Below are 11,112 nucleotides of genomic sequence, written 5' to 3'. Positions count from 1 at the left end.
TTGTGGGGGTTATAACCCCAGGTACCCACGATGAGGGACATGAGCCGCACGGTAAAGGACGGTCCAGTCCACGACATCAAGACTTGCGGCACACGACACTGGTCAACGTACACCGCAATATATGATTTATTAGGACTCTTACAGATATTGTAATCCTATCATACAACCGATTATGATACTTTCTTTGTAACCCTACTCCTTCAGAGTATAAGGATGGGCAGGGGTCTCCTGGTCAGCATGCCTCATCCCAGGAGTAGGGTATTACGTCGTGCTGATCAATCTACCTTCTTGTTATTGATTACGTGCACCGCTGCCGATTAATCTACCTTCGCGGGATACCCCTCAGAGGACTGCCGATGATATTCTGTCGACAGACCCACAACTCTAGCTCAACATTTTTTTTGAGGACATTTGAGTACCAAAATAATTTGTAGAATGCCTAAATTTAGGAGAGGCTTGGTCCAAAACATACATTAATGATTCTGATGCAGTGATGTTTAAGTTTTTGTACTCCCTCTATCCCTAAATATTTGTTGCCATGATTTGTGTGCCGATAACTTTAACTCGATTTATAAAAAATGCGTGCAACATTTCTATCTCCAAATAAATTTATTAAAAAACTAGATTCAAATATCTATCTAATGATACTAATTATGTATCATAAATATTAATATTTTTTAATATATATTTAGTCAAAGTTGTTTCTCGGAAAACAGAAAAAACAGAGGGACGGAGGGAGTAAGTTAATTAACGAACATAAAAAATTTAAATTTAGACGGACTGGAGTTGAGAATCGCTCATTGGGTGACTTTCTAAATTCAATTTCGTCACCGTCGGATGAGACTGGTTCATGTAAGCTTGTAAAAAATAGGGACGCACCGCGGGCCCGATTAGCTTTACTTGTGCTGGCAGCCTCGGCCTGGCACCAAAAACCCTTGGGCCTAGGGGCTTCTTCCGATCCGGCACAAAGACGAGCAACGGTAAAAATTCCAAAACCCCTGCCGCCGTTCCTCCAAAACCAAATGCAGGCCGAAACGGTAAAAATCCCCCGCTAGCCTTCGTTCCTCTGTACGGCGGCGCCGTCCCGTCGTCGTCTTCATCCCATCTCCGGCCGCCACGGGGCTCCCCCGGCGGCGCCAATCTCTCCTCCTCGGCAGCAGGGAGTTCTCCCCTTCGACCACCACTCTCTCTCCTCCGCGCGGCTACGAGCTCTCCCCCGTCCCCCTCCTCCCTCGGCCGTGGCCATATCCTACGCCACCGTGCATCTCTCCAGCACGACCAAGCTCTCCTGTACGGCGCCGTGCAGTCGTCGTCTCCATCCCATCCATATCCCCCGCTCTCCGCCGCCGGTGAACTGTGCTGCATCTGCAACCGACCAAGGCTCTACGCACCGCCCGAGGAAATAATAACGCCGTCCCCGTCCCCTAATCCATCCGTGTCCCACTCCGATCAAGGTACTAAATCTGCTTCAGATGTGAGATGGTTTCTTATTCCCTCGAATGATTTGATCTGTCGATGGCGATTAGATGTGCAAATACTTGTAGCTGTTGATCCTTTTCGATTTGGTTCAGATTTCACTCTGCGCTCGATTCCCCTCCGTCCCGTTTTTTTCTTGCTTCCTGGCCTCCTGGGGATTGAAGGGGGGAACCTAATATCCCCATGGGGAAATTAGTTACTTGGTGAAGACGAGAGGATGATCGTCCTGCTCACATTGTCAAAAGTTTCAGTATACTATGTTTTATTCTGCATGCATCAGATAATTTTCTCACCCTCCACACTCATTTTTTTTTTTTTGGCAGCTAAGCGGGACAATGGAGCTTAGGTCCGGGCGTCACTTAGTGTACCCACCGCCGGCGCAGCAAGAAGGTGGCCATCGCCGCCGGTCCCAGCAAAGCTCAGAGGACAGGATCAGCGGCCTCCCTGAGGACCTGCTTCTCGAGATTCTCATCCGTCTCAGGTCCGCCGCTGGAGCTGCTCAGCTGCACGCGCCGGAGCGGTCTGCCACGGCTGGCGCGGCCTCTGGATTGAGCTTCCTGAGCTCACGTTCTGGTGCGCCAACCCCCAACCTGTCATGTCTGCGCTCGCCGGGATCACCCGTCCCTCGCTGGACCTCCTCGAGATCAATTTGATGGCGGACTGGGGCAAAGACTGGGCTGGCCAGATATCCTTGCTTCTCCGCGCCGCTGCACTTGTGTTGCCGAAGAAACTCATCATCTCTATATTGATCCTCCCCACAAAAGACTAACGTCGTCGAGCTTCCTTGCTTCGAGTGCACCTCCGACCTTAGTCTTGATTGGATGGGCAGCCTCCCAATTACGTTGCCACGGTCCGGAGAGTTCACTGCGCTTGAGAGCCTTCACCTGGAATCATGCTGCATCGACCTTGGTGCCCTGCTCTCTCTCTGCCCGTGTCTGCGCATCCTGAACATCCTGAACATTAATAATTTCAGACATGTTAACACTATGATTGTTCAGTCGCCGTTGCTTGAGGAGTTGGGCTTGAAGATAAATAATCATGACATCTGCTGCATTGACATTGCGGCCCCAGTGCTTAAGGAGGTGACACTGGAGGTAGATATTGCCAAAGGCTTCAGTTTGTCCTTCTTGGCCCCAATGATGAAGAAACTCAGATGGGGTTGCTCTTATTCGTACGTTTCTGTTGGGTTCGACCAGATGTGGCGCCTTCTGAGCATAAAGGAGCGTGAGCTAGATGATTTCCATGTCGTCTCGCTGATCATAATGAGTTCTGCTAATGTGCGTGTGCTACTTTGCTATGTTTCTCTTCCAAACATTTATACCGAAAATATTCATCTTATTATATGCAGCCAAATGGTTTTCTTCATGTGACGACAATTTCCACTTTTGACAACATTGGACACTCACTTTGTTGATATGCAGCCAAATGGTCTTCTGGATGCAGGGAGCATTACACAAGTGATAGCTCATCTTCCAGTGACTGCTTTTTCTGTTTTAGAGCTGGATCTCGAAACAGAGAGGCATACTTTTGGACCAATGATGTTGTGTCTGCTTCGGATTCAACCAACTATGCAAAAGCTTAAGGTGGTCCTAGCACGTGACAAGGTAATCATTCGGTTGTTGATCCTGTACTTATGTATTCTGGTTGGCTACTGAATTTAGATAGTAGTGAATTGTCCTGTAATTATGTATTCTGGTTGTTGATCCTGTACTCCAATTTTCTTTCAGGTACGAGTGCCCTGCCCAGTAAACTGTCCTTGTGAACATCCTATCAACTGGAGAAGTGAAGATGTCTCTTTGGCTAATCTTGAAGTCGTTGAAATTCATGGCTTGCAAGGAGAAGATGATGAAGTTGATTTCCTAAAAATCATACTCCAATGTGCAACAGTGCTTCAGAGATTGACTTCTGATGACGTCTCACCAAGTAACAATGGCTACAAGATCTGTAGCATTATGAAGGAGCATCCTGATGTGGAATGCCATATTATGGCATCCAGTTCTGAGGGGGTTCTTTATCCATGAATAGAAGAATATTTGTAAATGACAACAGGTGACATTCTTATGCTTCCTGTCAGTTTTTATCTTGCTGATATGTTTTGCTGGAGATTTCTATATGCAAGTTTCATGACTTGATAAATTTGGTGATGACCACTGGACAGAAGGTGTCATTGCCTATTAGTAGATCAATGATTTGTATCCAGATCAAGTATCTATAGTTTAATGTGTCTCACAGTAACTCGGTAGGGTTCAACTCCTTTGTATTGCCTGCCAGGCAAGCTAGACAAGGAAACACGGCCTTGTTTGTACTCATGTCAAGCATGACTGCACTCTCTACGATGTAATGTGCAAAGAGCACTTCAAAATTTCCAATGGCGAATGTTTAGCCCCATCTTTTCACTATCCCTATGATGAAATGAAATCCAGTTTAACATTTTTTAAAAAGAACTCTTTTGTAATTCATGAACTAAAGTTCAGGTCTGCTTAGCGTGTCATTTACTGGTCAAGATAGGGCAAGTTGAGTTTGTCGATGCTGTTATCTCTATATATAACATTATAAAAAAGACATATTACAAGCCCGAGAACTTTCATGGAAAAGGAACTTTCATCTAGAGGAACAGTTCTGCATGATTTGTTCTCAACAGGCAAAGCCAAATTGCTTCAAAGCAATCAAGTCACCTTTCATTTATGGATTCTAGTGTTGTCCTCCCACAACATTCAGAACATTCATGATTTAGTATTTTTTTTACTGATACCGTTTTAGTCTTGTTAGATCTGTCTGTTGTTGGTTTGCTAGTATAATGGTCAGGGTGGTAGCTTTTGATGAAAAAAATGTGAAATTGATTGCCAAACTTACCTGAGGAACCGACGGACATGCTTGGTTCAGTTTCCCTAACCTGAATCCAGTTTCTCTGACCTGAATGCTGTAGTGTGCTCTACTGATTCGAATGCTAGATGAATGCTCTGATCCTAAAAGTGCTTCACTTATTCCATGAATGTTCTGGTCCTGAAAAATGTGAATATGCACATTCTGCTTATGGATTATTTATATATATACAGTATGGTCACTTGTCTGCTCTGTAGGCATAATGCGGTTTGATTTTTTAGAATAACTTTTACCATATGTTGTCATTTAATTAGTGATGCTATGATGGTGCTTTGCTCTTGTTTGATAGAACAAGTGGTGATGTATAGATCATTTTGCCTAACCTGCATGAATATGGTGATGTTTGGTTGTAAGGCTGTATGAATGGTCGAATGGAGCTGTTGATTTCTGATTGAGATGAAAAACTAAGATTTCATGCTTTTATTTCAGTTCAAGGAGCTAGCTCAGGCTTATGAGGTCCTCAGTGATCCTGAAAAGCGAGAGATTTATGATCAGTATGGTGAGGATGCGCAATGTGATGATACTTCTGTTACAAGAATGCAGTGTTCAATCCATTAGCTGAAGTTTTGCGTTACGGGATCTGTGTGAATCAGTTTTAGTCTATGCTTAGATTCAATGGCTGTTAATATTTAGCAGCTTAGCATCTGGGAAAGGGATAACACATTTAATGACTTTGTATTAGTAGCTAGCACTTCGTGGTTGTATTATTTTAAGCTTGGGTGGTAGGGATGGTCTCTCAAATCTTAGGCTATGGCTGTTAGCTGCAGCAGCTTGGCAGTCGGAACATGACAGTGCCTGCTATTTCCTCAACCCTGAATTTCTGATCTGTTCGCCCGTATTTCATTGAGCAATTAAAGTTAAAAAGTTGAACTTGGAGCCATATGAGCAAGCCAGCCTGAAGGCTGAAGGTCATAATCCGTCTGGTTTATGATGTCAAGTGTGCGGGGCTCGTACTCGCATGCCTTGATCAGTTCAGTTGGACGGTGCTGCACCAGGATATGCCTTCGGAACACCTTCCAATCTGCTGTCACCTGACCAGCTAACCTACCTCTCGCTAGCTGCCTACACTACAGTTGGCTGTGGAGTATAGCCTGTATGGGCTCAGCACACCTGATGCTCCGATGGTGTCAACTTGAACGGTTCCATAACATAATAGTGGATTTGAATGCTGGATGACCCTGTGCTTCAAAATACCATAGGAATAACCAATGCGTTGATTTTTAGTTGCAACGGCCTATATATGTATACCATCTATGGATCCAAAGGTTCTTTCTTGCCACCTAGGATGGTTCATACACTTATTTAGAGTTAGAGGGCAAGAGAGAAGCACAAGAGTGACTTCAAGGGATTAATTGAAGACTAAGGGGGTCATTAGTGTCTAGGGAGTAGCAAGTGTGCATCCAATATCTCTTTGGCTAGAATTTGATCGAGCGAGAGTCTTTTTACTTGTTAATCTTAGTGATTAACATCACCCCCAAGAAGCTTGTAATCATTTAGAGGTCCACCGATCGAGAGTAGAGAATCTATTACCACTAGAGAGCGCTTGATCGTAGCACAGATGAAGGTAGGCTACATCCTTGTACGGGTGCTTTAATAAGGACCAATGGAGAGAGTCGGCTCTCCAATATGCCAGGAAAACATATTTGTAACCTGCTCTTTACTTTTCACATTTATTTTGTGCATTTTACATTCTTAGAGCATAAATGCGTTCATTAATTAGTCACACTTTGCAACCTTGAGCAGAATAAGTGAGTTTGAAAAAAAAAACTCTAATTTTCGCAACAAAATCATAGAAGCCCAATTCATTTCCTTCGATCGGGTACTGCTGTGGGCACATGCATGTGTTCTCTCGTGGTCGCTAAATGCTGTTACGTCACGTGCGCAGCGTAGGATGGTGGCAGCCCATAAAACGCCGCCGTTCTACTTCTACCACCTGTTTGCCTCCATTTTCCTCTATCATGATCTGTTCGTACCAGAGCCAAGAATTCGTCGAACATTTAAGTTCAGAGCTGGACCTAGAGGTCATGAAGACGAACTCATTCATGATCGAGCACGGCTCAAGTTCGTATATGAATCCGTCCAGTTCAGCTCGCATTCATGAACTTTCAACAGCACTCCCCTCTGTAACATCATTAATCTGTGATCCCGTGCAGTCTCTCTTCTCTTTACGAATCCAAGATTCTCCGGTTTGTGATGTCAATGCAAGCGTGTGGTACTTGATGCTGTGGCGGCCAAGCGTGCGACTTCAGAGTTCAAACCCCGCGACGGCGAGTCGGCGACGAGAGCGACAGCGATGGTGACGGCGACGCGTGCATGCCTTCTTCAGCTCAGTTGGCCGTTGAGCGAGCTCTCGCAGCCTCGTAGGGCCATCTCCTGCTGTCACCTGACCTAGGCACCACCTGCTCAACAACGCCCTGGAGGAATTCTAATTTTCTTGATGATTGAATAAAAAAAAAACCTTTGCTTGATCCAACTGACCAACTGGAACGAGTACAGGATGAATGATGATGATGCAGGGAGGGGAGAAGCATCAGGGGAAGGGCATCGCTGGAGGAGGTTGTGCTATCTGCAACTGCTATGCTAGGCTGCTCAACTACTAGGGCATACGGAGTACTATACAATTGCATTGACCCACACAATTCGACTCAGAAAGTTCCATCAATCAAAGTCCAAACAAAACTAGTTTATGTGCTTCTTCTTTTTTCTGGCCGTACGCTGACCTTCCAGACTGAGTAACTGACCAACACATGTTCTTCAATCCAAAACCCACCTTCTCTGACGTTGCAACGAAAAGTTCAGAAGTCAGAAGCCAGAGCAAGGATCCATTATTCTGGACAGCAACCAAGATTCGGTTCCAGAGTGCCAATCGGCTGCGGCGTCCTCCTCGAAAAAACAACAGCTTTAATCGAATCGATTGGCATTTGGCAAGATGAGGTAAGGTTTGGTAGCGGTGAAGAGGGTCTACTAGTATTTCGCTAGATCTTGAACTTGTGACATCCCCTTGTGTGTGGAACTGTGGATCAAGAACTTTTCCCATCTTTTTACCTGTCGCTTGCATGGCTGCAGTTTTCGTGTAATTTTTGGTATAGGCCTCTTGTATGATAGCTAGCTGTCTGAGAAGTTGTTTATATTAGTGTGTGAACAATAATGGTTAACTTGAGGTTGAGGAGAAAGGGTCATTCCAGACGACTAACATTAAACAACCCTCACATAATCCATGGAAAAGATTTAACTCTGACGTGAGGCATGACAAGGGGGCCGACTTCTGAAGCTCAGAAAAAAAGGACGCAAAAATATTTCTTTCGGCGATAGTAGACAGGAGTGAGAAAAGGAAAGCAAGCATGCCACGCACACAAATAAGTCCGGAACTCAGATGACTTGAAGTGCACTTCACATGTCACTCTTTGAGGATTGCATGCACTTGCACAAGTCGGATGACCTTGCCTTCTAAGGCAGTAAGGTACCATAGGTTATGCTTTCACAAAGCAATCACACACACACACACACACACATATATATAGGGAAAGGCTATTCAGTAGCCGGCTACAAAATAAGTTATTCTGTAGCCACCTCTATTTACCATAATTTTATACATGGAGATATTTACCGTAACGTTATAATAAACCACTTAGTAAATTAACATAGTAATTATCGTAACTCAAAGTGGCTACATAATAAGTTATTTTGTAGCCAGCTACAGGATAGTAGTTCTATATATATATATATATATATATATATATATATATATATATATATATATATATATATTGGACCAGTTCTTTTTTTCTCGACTTGATCCATTCCACCCACGAGGTCGCAAGTATCACACAAAAGAAGAGGCCCCGTATAATGTCACAGTAAAATATTTTTTTTCTTTCCATTTTTTTCTCCTGAAAACATATATGAAAATACTCACCTAGAGACCGATCAGCTTGATAAATAGCGTTGCAAAAAATTATAACTAAGATTATGGCCACTCACCTAGCACCACATCTGGATAAGCTTGTCTCCAATGCCCAGAATGCTTTTATAAGGAAACCGTGCATACATGACAACTTCATTTACGCACAGCGGGTTATCCAAACTTTACACAAGAAAAATAAGCCCGCCTTATTTGTAAAGCTGGACATTTCAAAGGCTTTTGATTCTATCAGCTGGCCTTACCTGCTAGAGGTGCTGCATGCCTTGGGCTTCAGCCAAAAATGGAGAGATTGGATTTCTTTCCTCCTTCGGACATCCTCTTCCCGTGTGCTAATTAATGGAAAGCCGGGAGACAAGCGTCCTGTTTATTTAGACTTGTTTGGCTTATAAGCCATGGCTGAAAGTACTATTGGCTGGTTTAGTGTGAGAGAAAAATAATGTTCGTTGACTGATAAGCTAGATATAAGCAAGCGAACAGGCTGAAGATCAACCATGGTCGTGGACTAAGACAGGGTGACCCTCTTTATCCAATGCTATTCATCCTAGCAATTGACCCGCTACCGCGCATCATTGAGCTAGCTGCACGAAAAGGCTTCCTTCAGTCCGTGCTCCCGAAAACGGCAACTCTAAGATTCTCGTTGTATGTCGACGACGCGACAGTCTTTGCAGCTTCAAATGCCACTGAACTGGACAACCTAAAAAAAATCCTTCATATTTTTAGTGAATGCTCGGGGCTGTCAGTGAACATGGCGAAAACGGAGATCTTTCCAATAAGAATTGAACCGGCTGAGGTTACACCCCTCCTACAAAGCTTCCCGCGAAAGATTAGTAATTTCCCAGGAAAATACTTGGGCCTGCCGTTACATACAAGGAAATTGCGCCTAGATGAACTTCAACCTCTCATCGACAAAATAGGGTCCAGGCTACCGGGATGGCAGGGGAAATTGTTGTCGACGGCAGGAAGAGAGACATTGGTGAAAACAGTCCTCACCTCTCAACCTATTTATCATCTCACATCCTTCCCGGCGCAAAAATGGTTACTAAAGAGAATCGACAAAATCAGAAGAAGCTTCCTATGGCAAGGTGAAGCACCTGAAAAATGTCAAGGGTGGTCATTCTCTCCTAAACTGGCCGACTACTTGTCTTCCAAAACCAAAAGGGGGCCTTGGAATACTTGATCTAGAACGATTTGCAAGACACTCAGATTGCGATGGCTTTGGTTCAGGTGGAAGTAGAAGCACCGAGCCTGGAACAAACTTGACATTCCATGCGACAAAATTGATATGGAACTCTTCAATGCTTCCACTGTGGTCACGGTGGGCAATGGCCACTCGGCGGTCTTCTGGACATCAAGCTGGATCAATGGGAGGTCAGCCAAAAGCATAGCTCCAAGATTATTTGCCAAGTGCAAACGAAAGAAAATTAGTGTAAGCAAGGCTCTTGATGGCAACAAATGGATTGAGCATTTACTACCAATTGTAAATGGTGATGAACTCTTAGAATATGTAGTGTTATAACTAGAACAGGATCTCTAGGCATAAATCTAGCGTGTCTACTTGCTTTTGAACAAAACCGTGAGTCCTATAACATCTACTAGTACAGTAACAGTAGATAGAACGAGAGAGAGAGGGAGTGAAAGGGATGCAAACCATCGGCTGCCTTGGAGGAAGATGGGCTCGCCATCGCTGTGCTTGGCGATAACCCGGTGGCGGTGCAGTAGCGGTGTCGTCCGGGGTCGGTGTAGAGGTCGTAGGGCAGCCCGGCGTCGTAGCAGTCCTCCGGCGTGATGCAGAGGCGGTGGCGGCGCTTCCCGTCGCTGGCAGCGCCCTCTCTGTGATCGGTTAGGGTTTAGGACCGTAGGTGGGGTGCTAGGTGGCTCAGGCGAACCTCGTGACTCGAGCGCTCCGGCCCCCACCTCCTATTTATGACGCTGTACGACGGGGGCCCACCAACCATATTAGGGTTGGGCGCCTCCGATCAGGGTACAGATCCAAGGGCCCAATAGACCGTTGGTGAAGATCAACTAACATTCTCCCCTCTGATCTCACTTATAACTTAAATTTAACTTACTTACTTTCTCTTATTCCCTTTCTATCACAGATCAGTGCATAGAGCGTGCCTCGTCGTCATGGTCTCTTGCCATTAGATTAAACAGCTACAATGCACCACTCTGTTTTGAAACAGATTCTTAACTAGGCCCTTATTGTTCATGAATCATAGGTTTTCCCTTAAACCCATGCCGGCTACGTGTTCTCTAAACACGCTGGGTGGTAAGCCTTTTGTAAGCGGATCCGCGAGCATCTTTTTTATTTTTATATGCTCAAGACTAATTATATGATCCCGGATTTTATCTTTCACAACATAATACTTTATATCAATATGTTTGGCAGCACCACTTGACTTATTGTTGTGAGCATAACATACTGCTGGATTATTATCGCAGTATAACTTAAGTGGTTTATGTATGTCGTCTACCACTTTCAACCCGGGCATGAATTTTTTAGCCAATTCACCTGTCATGTGGCCTCATAACATGCTACAAACTCGGCATACATTGTGGACGATGTAGTGACGGTTTGCTTTGAGCTTTTCCATGATATAGCTCCTTCTACGAGAGTGAATATATACCCTGACGTGGACTTTCTTTCATCTCTTGCATAATCAGAATCTGTGTACCCTTCTATGTGCAGGGACTCAGATCTTCTGTATGTTAGCATGAGACCCTTCGTACCATGCAGGTAACGCAAAACTTTCTTTACTAATTTTCAGTGTTCTATTCCTAGATTTCTCTGATATCTGCCAAGCAACCCGGTAACAAATGCTAAATCAGGG

The 11,112-nt window shown here is 44.5% G+C and overlaps 1 pseudogene; it reads left to right on the top strand.

The window, feature by feature from the left end:
* The first annotated feature begins 1,036 nt into the window (after nucleotides 1-1,036).
* Nucleotides 1,037-5,060, top strand: LOC136537878 (FBD-associated F-box protein At2g26860-like; annotated as a pseudogene).
* Nucleotides 5,061-11,112: the final 6,052 nt, after the last annotated feature.

This window comes from Miscanthus floridulus, chromosome 2, assembly GCF_019320115.1.
Source record: "Miscanthus floridulus cultivar M001 chromosome 2, ASM1932011v1, whole genome shotgun sequence".
NCBI classification, from domain to species: Eukaryota; Viridiplantae; Streptophyta; class Magnoliopsida; order Poales; family Poaceae; genus Miscanthus; species Miscanthus floridulus.
The sequence above is the reverse complement of the archived record's forward strand: the minus strand, read 5'-3'. Positions and strand labels throughout refer to the sequence as shown.